The sequence below is a fragment of the Miniopterus natalensis genome, chromosome 1 (genome assembly GCF_054644295.1).
Source record: "Miniopterus natalensis isolate mMinNat1 chromosome 1, mMinNat1.hap1, whole genome shotgun sequence".
Classification (NCBI taxonomy): Eukaryota; Metazoa; Chordata; class Mammalia; order Chiroptera; family Miniopteridae; genus Miniopterus; species Miniopterus natalensis.
In genome coordinates, this window is record NC_142081.1 from 78,985,801 (window position 1) to 79,009,543 (window position 23,743).

The 23,743-nt window shown below is 36.2% G+C and overlaps 1 protein-coding gene across 5 annotated transcripts in view; it reads right to left on the minus strand.

Annotated features, from left to right (window-relative positions):
* The window catches only part of RALGAPA1 (Ral GTPase activating protein catalytic subunit alpha 1), a 243,060-nt gene that overhangs the window by 218,203 nt on the left and 1,114 nt on the right, over positions 1–23,743 (minus strand). The window lies entirely within an intron of this gene.

The following is a 23,743-nucleotide window of genomic DNA, read 5'->3' on the forward strand; positions in this document are numbered from 1 at the left end:
GAAGCATGGATCAGACAGATGAATCTCAGAGGGAAGGCGGTGGCTGGGGAAAGAATAATCAAAGAATTTATATGCATAAATGCATAACCCATGGACACAGACAATAGTGTAGTGAAGGCCTGAGGAGGGGAGTGGGTGTGAGGTGGAAGGAGTCATGGGGCAAAAAGGGAACATTTTTAATATTTTGAACAATAAAAAAGAAAAGAAAAAGAAAACAAGACCCAAATATATGCTGTCTACAAGAGACCCAACTTCAGAACAAGACTCATGCAGGCTGAAAAAAACACAAAAAATTTCTGGAGAACTTTAAAGGAGAGATGGACAGCAATATGGTCATAGTAGGGGACTTTAATACCTCACTGACACTACAGGATAGATCTTCCAGACAAAAAAATCAACAAGAAAACAGTGATTCTATATAATCACTAAATCAGATGGATTTAATTGACATTTACAGACTATTTCATCCCAAAGCTGCAGAATTAGCATTCTCTTCAAGTGCATATGGGACATTCTCAAAGATAGACCACATGCTAGGACACAAAACAAGTCTCTACAATTCAAGAAGATGGAAATCATATCAAGTATCCTCTCGGACATTTACACCATGGAATACTATGCAGCTCTAAAAATGAAGGAACCTCTTACCCTTTGAGACAGCGTAGTGGGACCTGGTGAGTATTATGCTAAGTGAAATAAGCCAGTCAGAGAAATACAATTATCACATGATCTTACTCATATGTGGACTCTAATGAACAAAATAAACCAATGAACAAAATAGATCCAGAGACATAGAAGCATGGAACAGAGTGAGGAATCTCAGAGGGAAAGGAGGGGTGGGTGGGTGGATGGGGAGAGATTAACCTAAAAATTTGTATGCATATATGCATAACGAATGGACACAGGCAATGGTGTGATGAAGGCCTGGGGGGAGGGGAGCAAGGGGGAGAGGATGAATGGGGGGGAAATGGGGACATTTTTAATACTTTCAACAATAAAGATAAGTTAAAAAAAATACACAGTCCTGTGGTTGCTGAGATGAATTATTTTAAGTTTTAGGAACATTTAGACTACTGGTATGCACACTACTCTTAATTACCTCTACTTAAACTAGCTGATTATACCAACTCTTCACAATAACTAAAAATTCACTAATTAAATACATTTGTAATAGCAAATCATTCCGTCACATGGTGTAAAGGGTTAAGCACCATTCATAAATTAGTATAAAGTGGTACCATCTATTTTCCTTACAACATATAACAAAAGAGGAAAAGAATTCTGATATAGGTAAAAAGATGGGAGAGAAAAAAAGATAATACCATTTACTGAGCAGTATCCACCCTTTTTTTAAGGACTGAATTAGACATTTTTCCTAGTTTTATTAATTCTCACAGAAACTTTAAAAGCTAGGTCCTATTAGTTTCACATTTTATCTCTTTACTTAGTTTATGAAAAAAATAAAAACTAAGATTCAAAGAGACCAAAACATAAGCTCACACAGCAATGAACAGAACCAAGCTAGTATAAGCATAAGGTAAACATGTATCCCTTATTCTACACTGCATCCAAAGAAAGGTAAATGGTTGTGACACTAAAGTTTAGGACTGAACCAGAAAACGAAATGCTGAAAGAAAGATGATACAAGAAAATTATTGAGAAAATGTTAACAACAATGATCTATTAAAAATTTGGTGAGCTCACACAAACACATAAATGCTACATAACATGTTACTATACAATGAATAGGTTAACAATGAGATGAAAGAAGAAATTACCTTGAGACAAATTAAAATTAAAATATACCAACGAAAAATCTATGAGACATAGCAAAAGAAGTTCTAACAGAGAAATTCACAGCAACAGAGCCTACCTCAAGAAACAACACTTTCAACAATAAAGATAAATATTTTAAAAAGAAACAACAAAAATTGCAAATAATCAATCATGTTACACCTAAAAGAACTAGAAAAAGAACAAACAAAGCCCATAGGGAGCAGAAGAAAGAAAATAATAAAGATGAGAGTGAAAATAAGTGGAAGAGAATCTAAAAATACAAAAGATCGATAAAACCAAGAGCTGATTCTTTGAAAAGATAAACACGGTTGATAAACCTTTAACCAGAAACATCAAGAAAAAGAGATATCCAAACTAAAATCAGAAATGAGAGAGAAGTGAAAACTAACATCATAGAAATACAAAAAATTACAAGAAAAGATTGCAAACAACTATATGCCAACAAACTGGACGAATTGGAAGAAATAACTTCCTAGAAATATACAATCTTCCAAGATTGAATCAACAAGGAACAGAAAATCTGAAGAAACCAATTACAACCAATGAAATCAAAGCAATTAATTTAAAAACTCCAAACAAACAAAAGTCCTGGACCAGATGTTTTCACAGAAGAATTTCACCAAACATTCAACTAAGAACTACATCTATCCTTCTCAGAAGATTCCCAACTCAACATAATAAAGGCAATATATGACAACCTACAGCCAATATCATACTCAATGGACAAAAACTAAGTGTCTCCCTTAAGATCAGGAACAAGAGAGGAATATGCGCTTTCACCACGCTCATTTAACAGAATACTATAAATCCTAGTCACAGTAATCAGACAAGAAAAAGAAATAACAGGCATCCAAACAGGAAAAGAAGAACTATAACTGTCACTATTATTAGATGACATGATACTGTAATATACAGAACCCAAGAGATTCCACCAAAGAACTACTAGAATTTATAAATGAATTTAGTAAATTAGAAACATACAAAATAAATATCGAGAAATCACCTGCAATTTCATACACCAATAATAACTATCAGAAAGGGAAATTCAGAAAACAATCCCATTTACAATTGCATTAACAAAAGCCTTAGGATAAATTTAACCAAGAATGTAACAGACTTGCACTTGGAAAATTATAAGACACTGAAGAAAAAAGTTAAATAAGATATAAATACAAATAAATAAAAGACTACATGGTAGTCATGGACAGGAATAAACATCATTAAAATGTTCATACTACCCAAAGCAATCAATAGATTCAAAGCAATTCCTATCAAAATACGGTGGCATTTTCCTACAAAACTAGAACAATTAATCCAAAAATTTATATGAAACCACAAAAGACCATGAATAGCTACAGCAATCTTGAGAAAGAAAAAAAAAGTAAGAGGTATCACACTACCTGATATCAAAATATACTACAAGGCTATAGTAATCAAAACAACATGGTACTGGCATGAAAAGACACACAGATCAAGGGAACAGAACATTGAGTCCAGATAAAGACCTATGCCTATATGGCCAATTAATATTTGAAAGGAGGCAAGAACATACAATGGGGTAAAGATAGTCTATTAATAAATGATGTAAAAATTGGACAGATACATGCCGGAAAAGAAACTAGATCATCTTTTTACAGGATATACAATAATAGACTCAAAATGGATTAAAAACTTAAATGTAAGACTCAAAATGACCTGGTCAATGTGGCTCAGTGGTTGAGAGTCAACCCATGTACCAAGAAGTCCCCAGTTTGTTTTTGTTTTGTTTTTTATTTACTTATTTATTTTTTATTTTTTAAAATTTATCTTTATTGTTGAGAGTATTACAGGTATCCCATTTTTCCCCCCAATTGATCCCCTCCACTTCCCTCCCACCCCGTTCCCAGGCCTTCACCCCGTTTTTAACTGTGTCCATGGGTTATGCACATAACTTCTTTGGTTAATCTCTTCTCACCCTCCACCCCCCTTCCCTCTTCCCTCTGAAATATGATAGTCTGTTGCATGCATCAATGTCTCTGGATCTATTTAGTTCATCAGATTCTTTTGTTCATTAGCTTCGTCTTAAAGAAGACCCTTCAACATTTCCTGTAGTGCTGGTCTGGTGGTGATGAACTCCTTTAGCTTTTCCTTGCCTGTGAAGCCCTTTATCTGACCTTCAGTTCTAAACGATAGCTTTTCTGGGTAAAGTAATCTTGGTTGTAGTTCCATGTTTTTTATCACTTTGAATATTTCTTGCCACTCCCTTCTGGCCTGCAAGGTTTCTGTTGAGAAATCAGCTGACAGTCGTATGGGTGCTCCCTTGTAGGTAACTAACTGCTTTTCTCTTGCTGCTTTTAAGATTCTCTCTTTGTCTTTAACCTTTGGCATTTTAATTATGATGTGTCTTGCTGTGGGCCTCTTTGGGTTCCTCTTGTTTGGGACCCTCTGTGCTTCCTGGACTTGTAAGTTGATTACTTTCCCCAGGTAGGGGAAGTTTTCTGTCATTATTTTTTCAAATAGGTTTCCAATTCCTTGGTCTCTTTCTTCCCCTTCTGGCACCCCAATAATACAAATGTTGGGCCTCTTGAGGCTCCTCAAGAGGCTCCTTATACTATTTTCATATTTCTGGATTCCTTTTTCTATTTGCTCTTCTGGTTGGGTGCTTTTGTTTCCTCACGTTCCAAATTGCTGATATGATTCTCAGCTTCCTCTACTCTACTGTTGATTCCCTATAAATTATTCTTCATTTCAGTTCCTGTAGCCTTCATTTCAAATTGGTACTTTATTATGTTATCGATTTTCTTAGTTATTTCCCTAATAGTCTGCTTAAACATCCTTATAAACAAAATTCTGACCTCTCTATCTGTTAGCTTGCTTGGATCTATTTCATTTAGTTCCTCTTCTAGAGATTTCTTTTCTTCTTTCCTTTGTGACATGTTTCTTTGCCTCCACATTTTGGCTGCTTCCAGATGTTTGTTTCTATGTATTAGGTAGAGGTGCTATGTATTCTGGAATTTTTAGAGTGGCTTTGTACAATAGGTGTCCTGTAGGGTCCAGTGGCTCAGCCTCCACAATCACCTGAGCTGGGCCTTCTAGGTGCTCCCTTGTGTGGGCTGTGTCCACTGTCCTGTTGTAGTTGAGACTTGGTTGCTGTTGGCGTCCCTGGGAGGAACTGACCCTCAGGCCAATCAGCTGTGAGGATCAGCTGCAACTACAGCCAAACAGCTACTGTGCTGGAGACACCCTTATGGATCAGGATTTACTTCAGTGGAGCTTTGCTGTTCACCAAGTGCGCCCCTTGAGTGTCATTTGTGGATGTTGTAGGGTTGTAATCCAGCGTGGTCGAGTCTGACCACCAGGTGCACTGTCTCTGGGGCCTTCGGGGAGGTGCAAAGTCAGCCTGTGCCAGTGCCTTGCCCAGGGCCACCCAGCATGAGCTACACAGCAAACTGCAGTTGGCTGCTACTTGTGCTGGGCTTAGTGTTGTCCAGGAGAGGACAAGCTATGAGCCAATGCAGGCTGCCAGTAGTGCCAGGCCTGGGGCTGCTTATCAAGCTGTATGGGGCCCGCTGTTGCTTGTTTGAGAGATTTTAGGAAAGTTCTAAGCATGAGGCTCAAGAGGCCACTTGCATAAAAAAGCCACTGGAAATGGCCTGGATGAGCCTGCAGGTGGGGAGGGGCAGGGCCTCTGGGAATCACGGGGCCAGAGGTGTGAGTCAGGTGCTGGCAATTCAAATATGGCGCCCGCCTGCCGGCTGTGTTCGGGGAGGACTTGCCAAAGGAGCAATGGCCTCTGCCAGCTCTTCTGCCTGGGAGAAAGCTGCCCCTCCGCCTCTCGCCCCGATTTCAGGCAGATTGGTTCCTTCCCAAGAGTCCCAGGTCCTTTCAGGCTGCTGCGCGGCCCTGGGCTCAGAGGGAGCGGGTCTGAGTCCGTGTGCGGGCCCTTTAAGAGGAGCTGCCTGGGGCTCCCTCAGCCTCCGAGACCCTCAGCCACAGTCCCCGCTGGTTTTACAGCCCAAAGTTGTGGGCACGTCTCTTTCTGGCCCTGGAGCCCTGGGCTGGCGGCCTGCTGTGGGGCTGGGACCCCTCACTCCTCTAGGAAACCCCCACCACCAAGATTCCCTCCCAGGTTTAAACCCCAGCACAGGGTGTGGGCCAGCAGCACGTCTCCGATTCAGGCCCGATTCGCCCCTGTCTGCGTCCCCCCTACCGGTCTTGGTGCTTCTTCAGGTCCCTGGTTGTAGGGCTTCTGTTCATCCAGATTTCAGGAGGCTCTGAGTGATGGTGGTTCTGTATTTTAGCTGTAATTTTGATGTGGTTGTGGGAGCTGGCAGATGCAGCTGTTACCTACACCACCATCATGTTTCTCCCAAGAGATCCCCAGTTTGATTCTTGGTCAGGGCACATGCCCAGGATGCGGGCTTGATCCTCAGTAGGAGGGTGCAGGAGGCAGTCGATTGATGTTTCTCTCATCAATGTTTCGACCTCTATCTCCCTCTCCCTTTCTCTTAAAAAAAAAAAAAAATCAACAAAAACAAACAAAAGAACAAAGACACAAAACCATAAAATTCCCAGAAGAAAACATAGGCAGTAAAATCTCAGATATTGCTCTTAATAATATTCTTTTTCTGATGTCTCTCCTTGGGTAAGGGAAACAAAAGAAAAAATAAACAAATGGAACTACATTACAGCAAAAGAAATCATCAACAAAATGAGAAGGGAACTCAGTTTATGGGAGACTTATTTACGAATGATGAATCTGATAAGGGGCTAATTTCCAAAATATATAAAGAACTCATACAACTCAACACCAGAAGACAAACAAACCAATTAAAAAACGGAAAAGGGCCCAGCAAACGTGGCTCAGCGGTTGAACATCAACCTATGATCCAAGAGATTGAGGTTCAATTCCCGTTTAAGGCACATGCCTGCAATCCCCCACAGGGGGCGTGCAGGGAGCAGCCAATCAATGACTCATCATTGATGTTTCCATCTTCCTCTCTGTGAAATCAATAAAGACATGTTGGGGGGGGAGAGCAGTGAATCATCCAATTTTCTTTTTAAAAAAAAGGGCAAGGGACTTGAATAGACACCTCTCCAAAGAGGACACAGAGATGGCCAATAGACATATGAAAAGATGTTCAATGTCACAAATCATCAGAGATGCAAATTAAAACCACAATGAGGGCCCGGTCATTATGGCTCAGTCGACAGCATTGTTCACCAGTTCGATTCCCAGTGAGGGCACAGATCCAGGTAGCTGGCTCCATCCCCAGTGGGAGGTGTTCAGAGGGTAGCCGACTGATGTTTTTCTCTCTCACCAATGTTTCTATCTCTCTCTCTCTCTGTATCCCTTCCTCTCTCTCTAAAATCAATAAAAACATATTTAAAAAACAAAACCAAACCAACAACAACAAAAAACTACAATGAGGTATCACTTCACACCTGCCAGAATGGCTTCCGTCAATAAATCAGCAAACAAGTGGAGAGGAGGTGGAGAAAATGGAACACTAGTACACTGCTGGTGGGATTGCAGACTGGTACAGCCACTGTGAAAAACAGTGTGGAGTTTCCTCAAAAATTAAAAATGGAACTGCTGTGTGAAGCAGCGATCACACTTCCGGGAATATATCCCAAGAATCCCGAAACACCAATCACCCCTATATATACAGCAGCACTACTTACAATAGCTAAGATCTGCAAATAGCCCAAGACCCCATCAGTAGATGAGTGAATAAAAAAGCGGTGATACACAGTGGAATACTACGAAGCTGTAAAAAAGGATCCTCCCCCCTTTGCTACAGCATGTATGGACCAGGAGATTATTACGCTAAGTGAAATAAGCCAGACAAAGACAAATATCACATGATCTCACTTATATGTGGAATCTAATAAACAAAATAAGCTGAGGAACAAAATAGGTTCAGAGGCATGGATGCATGGAACAGACTGACAGACCTCGGGGGAGTGAGGGAAGGAAAGAGATTAATCAAAGAACATATATGCATAGTCCATGGGCACAGACAACAGTGTGGTGAAGGCCAGTGGTAGGGCAGGGGCTGGGTGGAGGGGAGAAAAGGAGGGAGATGGGGGACATCTGTAATACTGTCAACAATATTTTAAAAAATAAATAAAAGTGAAAAAACACACATCTGATTTCTCACTAGAAAGCACGGAAGCCAGATGAGACACAAAAAGCTTAAAGAAAAAGGTTGGCAACCAAGAATTTTATATCCAGCAACACTATCCTTTAAAAAGGAAGGAGAAATTGAGACATGCACAGGTACCGAAAATCTGAGAGAATTTGTTGCTAGCATGGCTGACCTATAAAAATACTAAAGGGAGTTCATCACGCTGAAATGAAAGAATTCTACACAGTAACTCCAATCCAGGATATGTAAATGAAAATATACCAAAATTTACGGCACCAAGGCAAAGCAAGGCTTGGAGGTAAAAAGGGGACATCTGTCATATTTTCAGCAATAAAGATAAAAAACAAAACAAAACAAAAAAACCCTAAACCTAATCCAAACTCTAACCCTAACCCTAACCTTAAGCCTAACCGTAACGCTGGTCCTATTCAAAATATTTGAACTCCTTCAGGAATTTGATTCCAACAGAAAAAAAAGAAAAATTTAGAGCTTTAAATGCCTATATGAAAATAAAGATCTCAAAACGAATAACCTAAAATTCCACCTTAAGAAACTAGAAAACTGACCAGTGTGGCTCAGTTGTTTGAGCACAGTCCAGTGCACAGAAAGGTCACCAGTTCAATCCCCAATCAGGGCAGATGTCCAGGTTGCAGGTGCAGTCCCTAGTTGGACCACATACAAGAAGCAACCAATCGATGTTTCTCTCTCACATATGTGTTTCTCTCTCTCTCTTCCTCCTTCCCTGTAAATCAACTGATTTTGGTAAAATCAATTACGAAAAAAAAAAAACCAACCCAAAAAACCAAAAGCCCGGCTGGCATGGCTCAGCAGTTGAGCATCAAACTATGATCCAGGAGATCAAAGTTTGATTCCCAGTCAGGGCACATGCCTGGGTTGCGGCTCAATCGCCATCAGGGGGAGTGCAGGAGACAGCCAATCAATGACTCTCATCAATGATGTTTCTATCTCTCTCTCTCCCTCCCTCTCTGAAATCAATAAAAATATATATAGTTTTAAAATAGTTAAAGACTGAGAATAAAGTACAGAATCTAGACCACCATGAAAATCAGTCAGGGGTTTATCCTCAATTTCTTTTTCTTTTTTATTAAATTTATTGGGATGACAATGGTTAATATGAACATATAGGTTTCAGGTATGGGTTTCTGTGTTACAAGAGCTGTATATTGCTCCGTGTGCTCACCACCCAAAGTCATATCTTCTCCCGTCACCATATATTATGCCCCCTTCACCCTCCACCCCCCTCTTGCAACCACCACACTGCTGTTTGTGTCCACGCGTTTCCGTTTTATATCCTACATATGAGTGAAATCATATGGTTCTTAAGTTTTTTCTGACTTATTTCACTTAGCATAATATTCTCAAGGCCCACTCATGTTGTTGCAATTGGCAGTATTTCATCCTTTCTTATGGTTGAGTAGTGTTCCACTGTGAACATGTTCCACATGTTCTTTATCTAGTCCTCTTATTTCAGGACACTTTGGTTGTTTCCATGTCATAGCCACCGTGAATAATGATGAAATGAACATAGGGGTGCATATATCTTTGCGAATACATGTTTTCGAGTTTTTCAGGTATATACCCAGGAGAGGGATGGCTGGGTCCTATGGTAGCTCTATTCTTAATTTTTTGAGGAATCACCAGATTGCTTTCCATAGCGGTTGGACCAGTCTACATTCCCACCAGCAGTGAATGAGGGCTCCCTTTTCTCCATCTCTCCAACACTTGTTATTGTTTGTCTTGTTGATAATAGCCACTCTAACAGGTGTGAAGTGGGATCTCATTGTAGTTTTGATTTGCATTTCCCTACTTGCTAGGGAGGTTGAACATCTTTTCATATATGTATTGGCTGTTCACATGTCTTCTTGGGAGAGGTGTCTGTTCAGGTCCTCTGTCTACTTTTTGCTTGGGTTGTTAGTCTGGTGTTGAGTTTTATGAGTTCTTTATATATTTTGGAAATTAAACCTTTGTTGGAGCTACTGTTTGCAAGTATCATCTCCCATCTGGTTGGCTGCCTCTGTTTTGTTGTCAGTTTCTTTTGCTGTGCAGAAACTTTTTAGTTTGATATAGTCCCATTCATTTATTTTTGCCTTTACTTCCTTGCCTTTGGGGTCAAGTTCATAAAATGTTCTCTATGACCAAGGTCCATAAGTTTGGTACCTATGTTTTCTTTTATGTAACTTACTGTTTTGGGTCTCATTCAATTTATTTCTTAAGAATAAATTTTTACTTGATTTTGAATAGGCCATAATAGCTCTGATTCAATTTTATCACCATCAAGGTTCCAGTAAAAATTCAAATAACTTTTTTGTGTTTTTTTTTTTTTAATCCTCACCCAAGGATATTTTTTCCATTAAATTTCAGAGAGAAAGTGAAAGGGAGAAAGAGAGAGAAACATCAATGTGAGAGAGACACATCAACTGGTTGCCTCCCGCACGGGCCCCAAACCAGCCTGGGGATCAAGCCTGCAACCAAGGTATATGTCCTTGGCTGGAATCGAACCTAGGACCCTTCAGTCCACGGGCCCATGCTCTTACCACTGAACCAAACCAGCTAGGGCCAAATAATGTTTTAAATTCTTCCATAAATTCCGTGCTTCAAATGCATTTTTTCCATGTAATCTTCCAACAATATCTCAGGTACTTTTGCTTTAATTTTATAGATAGGTAAATTATCTACGTAAGTGTTAAATAACAGCTGAGATCAGAACTCAGATACTCTGACTTTCTCCACTATCTCTTCCTGCTTACTAGTTATTTAATACTCAAGTTTCCATGAGGATTAATTACACTCTACCACACTGGGCTGTTGCAGGGATTAAGTCAGGTAACACATGTAAAATGCTTGGTCCAAAGCCAATGACATAAAAGTGGCCAACAATATTAGTTATCATTACCAATATATGACAGCTACTTCTATTAAAATGCTCACTCCTTAAAAACTTCTCAAAGATAGTGAAGAAGTGAAATCATATCTGAAATGTATTTTTGTGTTCATGTGAAAAAGTCAAACTGCTTATTTAGTAATTATAAGAATGCTAAAAATTCCTGAGAATCATAATACTTAACTGTAAGAATATACTTAAATTCTGAAATCAATCTCCAATAATCGGTATTTAAATTGGTTCAATTTTTTCACTATTCTAAACAATAGTGCACAGGTCCTATAAACTTACCCACTTATATTCTCAGAATACTAAGAAATGAAAAAGGTGGTTTCAAAGGGTATGCACATGTACATTTTAGATGTTGTTACTTAACAGTCAAACTGCCCTCTGATTTACATTCCATCAGCACTGTATGAGAGTCTGTTTTCATGTCTTGACAACATACTTTATAACCTTTTCTAAATGTTATAAATTTTTAACAGTCCATAAACTAAGAGAATTAACTCTTTTAAACATGTTGCAAATGTTTCTTAGTTTGCTATTTGTCTTTTAACTCTGTAAACGATGTTGTACTACTAGAAATTTAAATTATTTTATATAGGCAAATGAATCAATCATTGCCATGACAATTTCTAAGTTTGGTGAAAGTGCTAAGACTGGCCTTCCCTATTAAAATACATCAGCCCTGAAAAGTGAGGGCTCAATTGGTTGAGCGTTATCCTGTGCACCGAAAGGTTGCTGGTTTGATTCCTGGTTAAGGCACATACTCAGGTTGCAGGTTCAATCCCAGGTCGGGGGTGGGGTGGAGCAGGGAGATTCGTACAGGAGGCAGCAGATTGATGTTTCTATCACATCGACATTTCTCTCTCTCCCTCTCTCTTCCTCTCTCTCTCAAATCAATAAAAATATATTTAAAACAAATATTAAAATATATCTGCTTACTTTTTTTCCATTTTATACTAAAAAATTAGAACTATTTAGATTTTATTGTTATGAGATATAAAGTAGAGATTTATATGTTTTTATCCAAATGATCATTCTATCTTCTTGACCTTTATCTAAATCACCATTTAATGAAGTAGTTACATGAGATCCTTCTGTAGGAAACAGAAGTTTTCCTTTTTAAATTTAGCATCTTCTTTTAAAAAATACGTTTTATTGATTTCAGGGAGAGGGAGAGGGAGAGGGAGAGAGAGAAACATCAATGATGACAGAAAATCACTAATTGGTTCCCTCCTGCACGCCCTCCACTGGGGATCAAGCCCACAACCCAGGCTTGTGCCCTGACTGGGGATTGAACCATGACGTCCTGGTTCATGGGTTGATGCTCAACCACTGAGCCACACTGGCTGGGCTTAACATCCTTTTTTTAAAAAATGTGTTTTTATTGATTTCAGAGAGAAGAAGGGGGGAAGACAGAGAGAAATATCAGTCATGAGAGAGTCAATGATCAGCTGCCTCCTGCACGCCCCCTTCTAGGGATCAAGCCTGCAACCCAGGCATGTGCCCTGATCGGGAATCGAACCTCGATCTCCTGGATCCTAGGCTGATGCTCAATCGCTGAGCCACGCTCCTGGGCAACATCCTTTTTTTAATGTGACTGTTCTTGGCTACAAAAAAGATGTGCAAATCTTCCTTAGAGAAAAACATAAAATTTTAATTTATAAACATTAAGGAAGGCCTAAATAAATAAAAACTCCTTGGAAAAAAATAGATATTCTACAGATGTTGATCTCCCCTTAATTAAATCTACAGATTCAATGCAATCCCATAAAAAACAAACACCCTAACACTATTATCAATGAATTGAACAAACTGAATCTCAAATTCATCTGGAACAAAGGGACACATCACACAAGATTTGTATTAGTCTCCTGTGGTTGCTGTGACAAATTAACCACCAACCTGGTGTTTTATTGTCTTCAAATCACCTTCTTCTCTATGTCTACCTACAGGTTAGTTTATTCTGTTAAATGAGGCGTGAAGGGTGTTCAATTTAAAACCAACCTGTTGTTAGGCTCATCAGACATAATTTTTCTAATAATTAGATATAAGGGTCATGAAGATTACTTTCACTAATGAGATTATGACAACCTCTGCCATAGTGCTATAAACATTTTTCAGTTAATGTTCTGTTTGTTTTGCTTTTCATTGTTTTTATATTTTACCTAGTGCAGACTTCAGATTCTGAACCAATTTTTTTTTTCCCCACAGGTACTAAAGACAACCCAATGTTTCTTTCTGATGAGAATGCTGATTTTAAGTGTTTTATTCTACCATTGTCAACTGAAAGGAAGTTGCTTACAAAAAAGCAACTTTGCTCTCCTTATACCTAATACATTCATTCATGCACTACATATTATTTACTGAGTATTATATGCCAGGCACTGTGCTGACTCTAGCTATATGAAGATAAAAAGAGACACCTCTGCCCTCAGGAAGGTATGAAAGTAAATAATTACATAATAATAAATCACTAGAAGTAAATACGTACAGTGTAGAAAAAACTCCTATAACTACTTTATAGGGAAGGTAGTATGGCACAGTAATATTAGCAAAGGCACAGGCATCTCAGAAAGTGACTTCTGGTTCAATGTTACTGAAATGGAAAGGTAACAAGAGCTAAGGAAGACAATGTAGTTGACATAGATAAATTTATGTTGGGATACTTGGAGTTTGAGGTATCTATGGGACACCCTTACCTCCATTTATCTTATTCTATCACATTGTCAAAGATCAAAGTTTCATGTATTAGTAACCCGGAGGACGGTGATGCCATTTACATAGAAGGGAAAAAACTCCACCACATTTAGATTGTGTAGACATTTCGTTTTAGAAAGAATAGATCTAACAAACATGCTAATCACTTATTTCTCTATTTTCTCCAACGTCTATATCTATCACAATGATGCTTCTAAAATAAAAGACACATTAGATAAATATGAACACATACACACACAAATTGTGATTAGATTTAGAATCAAGAAAAAGTATTTTAACAACAACAAAGAGCATGCTTTCTTTCAGACACTGAAAACGTGTAACCCAACATGTCTCCTTTCACTGTAGCTGCTAAGAAATCTAAGAACAAAATTCAGTGCCTTTCGGCTGTAATCAGCTCATCTCTGGAATCTGATAATGTTTCCTTTCTTTAAGTAGTAGGTATTCAGTTCTTTATCACTAACTGTTCTATTTCATATTAAGCCATGGAAAGCCCTTTAGGTGCAATAAAATCGTTAAGGAAAAAACTGTTAATACAAAGACGACTTCCAGTATTTGAAACAGCTTGTTTTACTAAGCAAATTAATCAGTAACATTGTTTATGTAGATAACCTGCTAAGTAAATCATTTCAAAAATAGCAAAGATAAAGCATTTCAAAGAGGTCAAATTAATTTTTCAGATGAGTGAGATTCAAAGAGTATATACAAATTAAAGAATATAAAAGGGTCTGATGTCATGTATATAAAATTACTAATTTTGCATATCAAACCCTTAAAAATATATGATACCACGTTAGTTTATTTTTATAGGCAATTTACAGTTTACAATGATGCATACATTTTCAGATTTCCAGCCATATCAGTTCCAATTTAATCTATACCACTTTCAAGTTATTTATTTAATGAACATATATTTGTTTCTGTCCTTATACATTACCACTTGTATCTAATGAACACGAGTTTTTTATATTTCTGATTTAAGATATTTTCATGTAATTTTCTTTGTGAAAAATTAATATATTCAGATTTGAGATATATCAGATGTTTCACTAATCAACTGATTAAATATTTCTTCTCTAAATATAAAAAGTAAAAAAATGGGAGCCAAGTTGCTTTCTATGAAGCCAATTTTCAGTCTCATTCACTTAAGAGAACCTCTTATTACCAGCATATGATATTCAGTGTCTTGAGAACTGTTATGTTTCAGGGTTTTGGGGGTTGGTTTGTTTCAAGCAGGTATGGACATTAGGTAAAGTCATTTGTGACAGAGAGCAAACAAACAAGATGCACCTTTGACTTCTGCTTAACTAAAGAATTTCCAGCCCAGCCAGGTGTGGCTCAGCGGTTGACGTAGGATCCAGGTGATCGGGGTTCGATTCCCGGTCAGGGCACATGCCCGGGTTGCGGGCTCGATCAATGACTCTCTCATCATTGATGTTTCTATCTCTCTCCCTCTCCTTTCCTCTCTCTGAAATCAATAAAGATATATTTAAAAAAAAAAAAAAAAGAATTTCCAAGCCATGGTGAGAGGAAAGCAAATCCAGGCAGAGCCAGTAGTATGCAGGAGTTGAGAAAATGACCTGGGAGTCCAAGACAACCAAAGTAATTAAGTTCACAGAACAGAGCACCAAAGAGGAGAAAGCTGCATACAGTGAGAAGCCAGGAAACTGGAGAGTCTCCTTCCAGTACAATCACAACACCTTGCAAGGAAACTTCCCAAGAGAGGAGAAAGAACTGTGAAGGAATTTGAGAGAATAAGTACCAGATGCTTACGTAAGACCAAGAATATTGTCTGTTCCCAAGAGCTGGGCCATAAAAAATACTCCTCATAATTTACAGAGCATTTTGGTAGAATACATACAAAGGTATTAATACTGAAGTAGTAGTAATTAGCCCTAGATGGACCCGTTCAACAAAGTGTAAAAGCAAGACCTGAAATGATCAAACTGTTCCAAGCAATTTAACTGCACCCCAGAAAAAAAGCTCAAGAATTTATAAAAATATAAAAATATATAGTAGCTAAGAAGGTAAAATTCACAATACCAGGCCATCCAAAGATTACTCAACATATAAAGAAGAAAACAACCCAGGATGAAGAGAATAATCAGCTGACAGAAACTGATTCAGGTTTGACAGATGTCAGAATGAGCAGAGAACTATGGTTAATTTAACTGTATTCTGTATATACAAAAATTAAGACATATAGACAATATAATTTGCACATATACAAAATGAACTAGATAAAAGCTATAATGCTTGAGATGAAAAATAAACTAGATAGGCTGATTACATGCAGCAAAAGAAAAGAGTAGTGAACTTGAAGACACAGAAATAGAAACTATGCAAGATAAAACAGAAAAAAATTAAAAAAATAAAATGTCAGTTCTTTTCCTGCTATAAGACTTTCCAATATACTAATAATACTTTCTAATATACTAATCTAATATTATAGTTACTAAAGCATGAATAAATTCCAAAAAGGGAGGGGAGAAATAAGTGAGGGGGAAATGGCTAAAATTTTCCCAAACTTTATGAAAACTATAAACCCAAAATCTAATAAGCTCAAGGAACCCCAAGCCAAGAATAGTTTTAAAAGCACACCACAGCACATATTGCTCAAAACTAGTGAAGAGAAAAATCTTAAAAGTAGCCAGAAAAAAAGAGATGTAAACATTCAGAGTAAGATAGGATGATATCAGACTTCATATCAGAAACAGTACAAGCACAAAGACAGCAGAGTAAAATCTTTAAGGGACCAAGGGAAAAAGCTATCAACCTAGAATTCTACACAAAGCAAAATCTTTCAAAAAAGAAGGCAAAATATTTTTTACACCAACAAGATCATAAGGAATCCACTACCAGATCATCATCACAGAAGAAATGCTAAAGGAAGTCCTTCAGACAGAAACAAAATAATACTGGATGGATGGAAATATCTGTCTCTGCAAAGAAATGAAGAGTGCAGGAAATAGTGCTAAACGGGTAAATAGTGCTACATGGGCAAATGCCTTCATTTTATTTAAAATCTTCAAAAGATAACTGCTTACTTAAACAAAATAATATAGTGTAGGTTTTACAACATGTATAAGTAAATGTACGACCAAAAAAGCATAAAAGCTGGGGTAAGAAGTGGAAGTACACTCTTGTAAAATTCTTATACAATATAAAAAGTGGTATAGGCCTGGCCGGGAGTGGCTCAGCAGTTGAGCATCGACCTAGGATCCAGGTGATCAGGGTTCGATTCCCAGTTAGAGCACATGCCCAGGTTGCAGGCTCGATCAATGACTCTCTCATCATTGATGTTTCTATCTCTCTCTCTCTCCCTCTCCTTTCCTCTCTCTGAAATCAATAAAGATATATTTAAAAAATAAATAAATAATAAATAAATAAATAAATAGTGGTATAATATCACTTAATAGTAGACTCTGGCAAGTTAGAGATATATCCTATAAATCATAAAGCAATCAATAAAATGATAAAACAAAAGATTATAGGTAATAAGCCAACAAAGGAGATAAAAAATAAATCATAATTTACTCAACTAATATAAAAGGCAAAAAAAAAAAAAAGAAAGGGGGGGGGAAATGGAAACTGAGAACACATAGGCCAAATAGAAAATACAGCAAGATGACAGACCCAAACTTAACCAAATCAATAATGACATTAAGTGTACATCATCCAGATCTCAATGACTAGTTATCGGTCTGAATCAAAACAGAACAATTACAAATGCACATCACCCAAACATCTCAATGAAAAGGTTGCTATTATTAGATAAAGTTTTTTAAAAACTCAACCATATGCTGTCAACAAGAAATCCACTTAAATGTAGATACGAATAGACTTAAAAGACAGGAAAATGTATACACTATTAACACTAGTCAAATTAAAGTGGAAGTGGCTACATTACTATCAGACTCCAGAACAAAGACTATTAGGGATAAAGAAATCATTTCATCATAATAAAGGAGTCAATTTAGCACTATGAAATAATAATCCTAAATGCTTCAGAATCTAATAACAGAGCTTCAAAATACATGAAGCAAAATCTGATAGAACTGCAAAAAGAAAGAGACAAACCCACAATTACAGTCAGAAACTTCAGCACCACCACTCACCACCATCCCACCCCCAGTCAACAGAAAGAAGTAGACAGAAATTCAGCAGTAATAGAGAAGACTTGAACAACACTCTCAAACAACTTGTCCTGACATTTTTAGAACACTCAATCCAACAACATACTACATATATTTTTTCAAGTGCCTATGGAATATTTATCTATCAAGTTAAAACATTCTGAACTATCAAATTTCAATAACTTTTAAAGAATTCAAGTCATAAACATGTTCTCTGATTGTAATAAAATTAAATGAGAAATCCATAACAAAGATTTCTGAATAATGCACAAATATTTGACACTAAAGAACACAACTGTAAATAACCCATGGAACAAAGAAGAAATCAAAAGTGAAGTTAAAATGAATTTTGGATCTAATTAAAAATAAAAATACAAAATACTGTAATTTGTGGAATTTATAATAGGGGAAATTTTATATAACCAAATCCCTACTGTAGAAACAAAAAATATCTTAAATCAATAACCTCAGTTTACATTTTAAGAAACTAGAAAAAGAGCATATTAAACTAAAACTAAAAAAGAGCTTTGTCGTTTGTTCAAAACCCTAGATTACTTCAAAGGTGATTGGGGGGGCGGACAAAACAAAGCAGAATAAAGGAAATAAAGATCAAAGCAGAAATCAATATAAAAATAGAAAAAGAGAAAAATTAATAGAGCTACAAGCTGCTTCTTTTAGAAGATCAATAAAATGTGATAAACCTCTAGTCAGACTGATCAGAAAAAGATATTATCAATAACAGGAATAAGGGGTGACACCACCACAGATTCTACTGGTATCAAAAGGATAAGTGAGCATAATGAACAATTTTATACAAATAAATTTGACTTACATGAAATGAGAAAATTCCTTAAAAAACACAAATTATCAAAACTCACACAAGAAGAAATAAATAACCTGAAGAGCCCTCTACCTATTATAGTAGTTAAAAACCTTCCCTCAAGGAAAACTCCAGATCCATATGGCTTCACTGGTGAATTCTAACAAACACTTAAGAAAAAAATTATGCCAATTCTACATGAACACTTCCAAAAATTTTAAAAAGAACACTTATAATACTGGAAGGCTAACATTACCTGGCATCAAAACCAAAAAAATTACAAGAAAAGTATGGACAGTATCCCTCTTGAATATAAATATGTAAATGACCAAATTTTAGCATATCAAATCCAACAATATATAAATAGGACAATATATCAGGACCACTGAGCTTTAATCCCAAGACTGCAGTTGATTAAACATTTGAAAATTAATGACTATAATTCATCATATTAACAAATGAAAAAAGAAAAATCTGTTCATCTCAACAAAAGCAGAAAAGTATTTGACAAATCCAACATTCATTCCTAATGAAAGCTCTCAGCAAATCAGAAACAGAATGAAACTTTTTCAACATGATATAGGCTATCTATGAAAAACCTACAATTACCATATTGTATGGTAAAAAATTGATTGCTTAACCAAGGTAAAAAAACAAGACAAGGATATCCACTCTCACCACTTCTATTTTACAATGTACTAGAGGTTCTATCGAGTTCAAAAGGCAATAAAAAGAAATAAAGGAAAGGAAAATTGGAAAGGAAGAAGCAAAACTGTCTTTAGTCACAGATGAGACAGTCTCTGTAAAAAATCCAATGGAATCTACAAAAAACTAAAAGAATTAATAAGTTTAGAAAGGTTTTTAAGATACAAGGCTCATGGGCATAGGATATGCAAAAAAATTAGCTTTTTCAATAATCACAATTGGTGGTGGTTAATACCAGCATTGTAATCTATACTATGTGTATAATGTGGGATTAAAAAAATACACAGATCATGTATTACAGAAATGTACACTTGAAACCTACATAATCTTGTTAACCAATGTCACCTCCAATAAATTTAATTTTAAAAAGGTTCAATATACAAGAATAAATTGTATTTTCTTACACTAACAACAATCAGAAAAGAATATAAAGATGTCGTTTACAAGAGCACCAAAAGTAGAAAATATTTAGGAATAAGTAAAAAATGTGTAAGACCTGTACATTAAAAACTACAAACACTGCTAGAGAAATTAAAGAAGCCCTATATAAACAGAGAAACATACCCTGCTCATGAGTCAGAGACTTCAATATTGTCAACTTTTCCCAGACTGACCTATTGATTCACCATAATTCCAATTAAAATCCCAGCAGGAAAATTTATTTTATTTGTTTTTGAAACTGACACACTAATCTTAAAATTCATATGTAAATGTAAATGACCCAGCATACTGCTCCCCACCCCTCCAAAAAAAAACAAAAACCTTTGAAAAGAAAGAATAAAGTTGAAAGGACAACACAACCTGATTTCAAGATTTACTATCGAGTTACAGTAAATTAAAATTCAATGGTGAAAGGGCAATCTTTTTCAACAGATGGTACTAGAAGAATTGGATATCTGTGTGCAAAAAAATAAACTTCAATCCACATCTCAAACCATATTTACAAAGTTAACTAAGGATGGATCGTAGACCAAAATATAGATCCTAAAATTATAAATCTGCTAGCAGAAATCACATAAGAAAATCTTTGTGACCTTGGCTTAGGCAAAGATTTTAGATACAACACCAAAAGTATGAATCATAAAAGAAAAGTTCGATATATGAACTTATAATTAAGAATTCCTCCCCCCTTCAAAGAAAATATTAAGAAAATTAAAAGACAATCCAAAGACTGGGGAAAAAAATTTGATAAACTACTTTTACTCAGAATATACAAAGAATTTTCAAACCTGAATAAGAAAACAAACAATTTAAAAATAGGTAAAAGAGTTGAGCGGATACTTCATCAAAGAAATTATACAGTGGTAAATAAGCACATGAAAAGAAGCTCAACATTATTAGATATCAGGGAAATACTAATTATAACCACCACATACTTCTTATAGTGGCTGAAATTAAACACCTTGCTGACCAGTCACTAGTATTCAAGTGCAGAAAAGTAGCTGGACGCACAGGCGAGTTCTGGCTTGAAATAGCAGGTCAGCAGGGTGTTTCAGAAGGCTGGCAATATGAAGTGGTGTTGGTGCATTTGTGGAGAAACTATACTCTCCATACACTCCTGGTGAAAATGTAAAATGGTAAAAAACATTTTGGCAGTTTTTAAAAAAAGTTAAGTAACTGCTATACGATCCAGCCATTCCACTCACTCCTAGGTATTTATCTAAGAGGAAAAAAAGCATGTGTCTATCCACGTACACGTCACAGGAGCTTTATTTGTGATAGCTCAAAACTGAAAACCCACATGTCCATCAACAGGTGAATGGATAATCAAACTGTGGCATAGTCATACAATGGAATACTACTTAGCAACAAAGCAATGTGCTATTGACATACTCCACAAAAAATAAAGCCTTGTCTAGTTTTCAAAATAATAAGGCTCAATCAAAGAAACTACATACATAAAAAATACTGTATAATTCCATATAAATATAAAATTCCATATAAATATTAAATTCCATATAATTCCATAAAAAGCTCTACAAAATGCAAACTAATCTAGAGTGCAGGTCAGTGACAGATCAGAGAAGAGGGTAGGTGCAAGCAGGGATGGAAGGAAGGGATTCCAAAGGGGCAAAAGGAAACTTTAGGAGGTTATAGATGTACTTGTTATTGTAATTATCTGGATATGTTCCTAACCTTAACTGTCATGATGGCTTCACAAAGTATATATACATATATATGTGCCAAAAATTATTCAATTTAATTATTCAATTAAATATGTGAAATTTATTGTATGTCAATTATACCTCAATAAAACTACTAGAAAGAATGACCCAACAATAATCAATATATTTATTAGCTAAATAAGAACTCCTCTTTTTCTTTTTAAATCAAGAAGACTGAATTGTTACCTTGCCAAAGATGATGAAAATTAACATTTAGTCAATATCCACTATATGCCAGGCATTATAGCCCTTTACATGTGCTAACTTAGTATCATTATCTTAAGGCTATTAGATGAAAAAAAAAGGGGGGGGGTAAGAAGAAAACACAAAACTTTTGAAACTAGACAAGGCTTTATTTTTTTTTTAAATACTAATAATAACTCTTAACTTCCAGTTCCTATAAATCAAGTATACAGCAGTATCAATACACACAGCAGATTTAAATCTAAATACTTCAGAGTCAAGTTCTATAAATTCAGCTGGAATTGTCCTACAGCAGGAACACATGCCATAAAAAAAGTTTACACTGGATACTTAAATATGTTCTCATATGTTTGGGTACACTGAATTGTGTGAGTACTCTGAGTTAATGGCCATTCAATCCAAGGGTTAAAAATATAGTTCCAATGGAAACAAATAAAAATAAAATGCTGCCATAGCTGATTCTGCTCAGTAGTTAGAGTGTCGGCCTGCTACTTCCATTCCAGTGAAAGGCATGTACCATGGTTGCAGGCTCAATCCCTGTCCCAGGTAGGTGGGAGAGTAGGAGGCAACCAATCGATGTGTCTCTCTCCCTTCCACTCTCTCTGAAAAGCAATGGGAAAAATATCTTCTGGTGAGGATTAAAAAATAACAATAAATTAATTAATTAAAATCCTGTGTAATTGGCAATGCTGAATTACCTTATGTAAAACTTGTAGCTGTTTCCAAAAAAGGATCTGAAGTGTCTCTTCTATTTGCAAAATGGGGTACCTATTTGGTGGACCTCTAAGACGCTTTTCACCTTTTGTCATTTTACTTTCACCCACTCAAATTCTTAGGAATTATATTAACCATATTTCAAACAAAATAACTGTAACCATTTAAAAATATGAAATATCTTACTAAGTTAATATATAAGAACCAAGTATAGCATTTGGAGGGCCACTTTTTACTCTATATTTTGACAAGGTTTTTAAGCTTCAGCACCATTGACATTTACAGCTAAGATATTGTGAGAGATTATACTGTGTATTGTAAGATTTTTTTCTCTCCAGCATTCCTGCTACCCACTAGATGCTGGAAGCACCTCCCCCAATTTTTGACAAGCAAAAATGTCTCCAAACATGAACCTCCTCCAGGCATAGGGCAGGAAATCTGAAAGCACAATGTTTTCTATTTGAAGGTTCTTAAGGATGTTTTAAATATTTATATACGGTATATGCTCTAAAAAGCCCATAAATTACTGAAAAAGGAAAAGGATTTGTATTTTTTAAATTATTGTTTTGTTTTCAAAACGCGGAAGCCAGGCCAGACAAAATATGCGACATGTGTGACGTCTTAATTTAGACCATGTCTCCTCTCCCACATGGAAGAAACTTCTCTGCCAAAGAAGTATGTATGAACCATTCCTTCACTCTAAAGTTAAAGTTGTATGGCTTAATTTAGGAAATGTTCATACTACACTGGAACTCAACTTTATAGCTCTGCAATTACCCAACCTACAGTTTATCCCAAGTAAGTGTCAAATTCCATTAAGTCTTCAATTTCAAACTTCCATTATCTGTGATACAGCTCCTACATTCACACATTCTTTGTCTCACTCTCAGCCAAATCTTTTCTTTAATGAGTTAACTCTCAAGTAGAATGAAGAACAGAAATTAAAAGCTCACAATCTCAACTACATTTAGAAAATTTATATTTTCTTGAAAACTGGGTTTCTTTTTATACCACTAAACTGGATTTAATTGCTTTCTTACTATTCCACAGGAATAAATACAACTTACTTGTGATAAAGATTTGCTGTCATAAATGCAGAAAGAGTAAAAAACAAACTGGAAATATGGAATGTGGGTTCCAGTTCTGGCTCTGCCTCCTACTACCTGGATGACCACTCAAACATTCCCAAACTTCAGCTTTCTCGTTAGTAAAAAATGGAGGGTAATATCTACCTGTAGGTTATTGTGAGGATTAATTATAATTTATGTGAAATCATTTTGTAAACAGTAAAGCACTATACAAATGTTAGGTGTTACTTGTGGTATCCTGGTACTGTGGTGTGGTATGGTAGAGAAAAAGGCACCTCAAATAAGGGACTTACATCATTGAATAAGTGTCACTTTTCAAAATAACTCATTAGGAAAAAAGCTTGAGATAAATTCTAA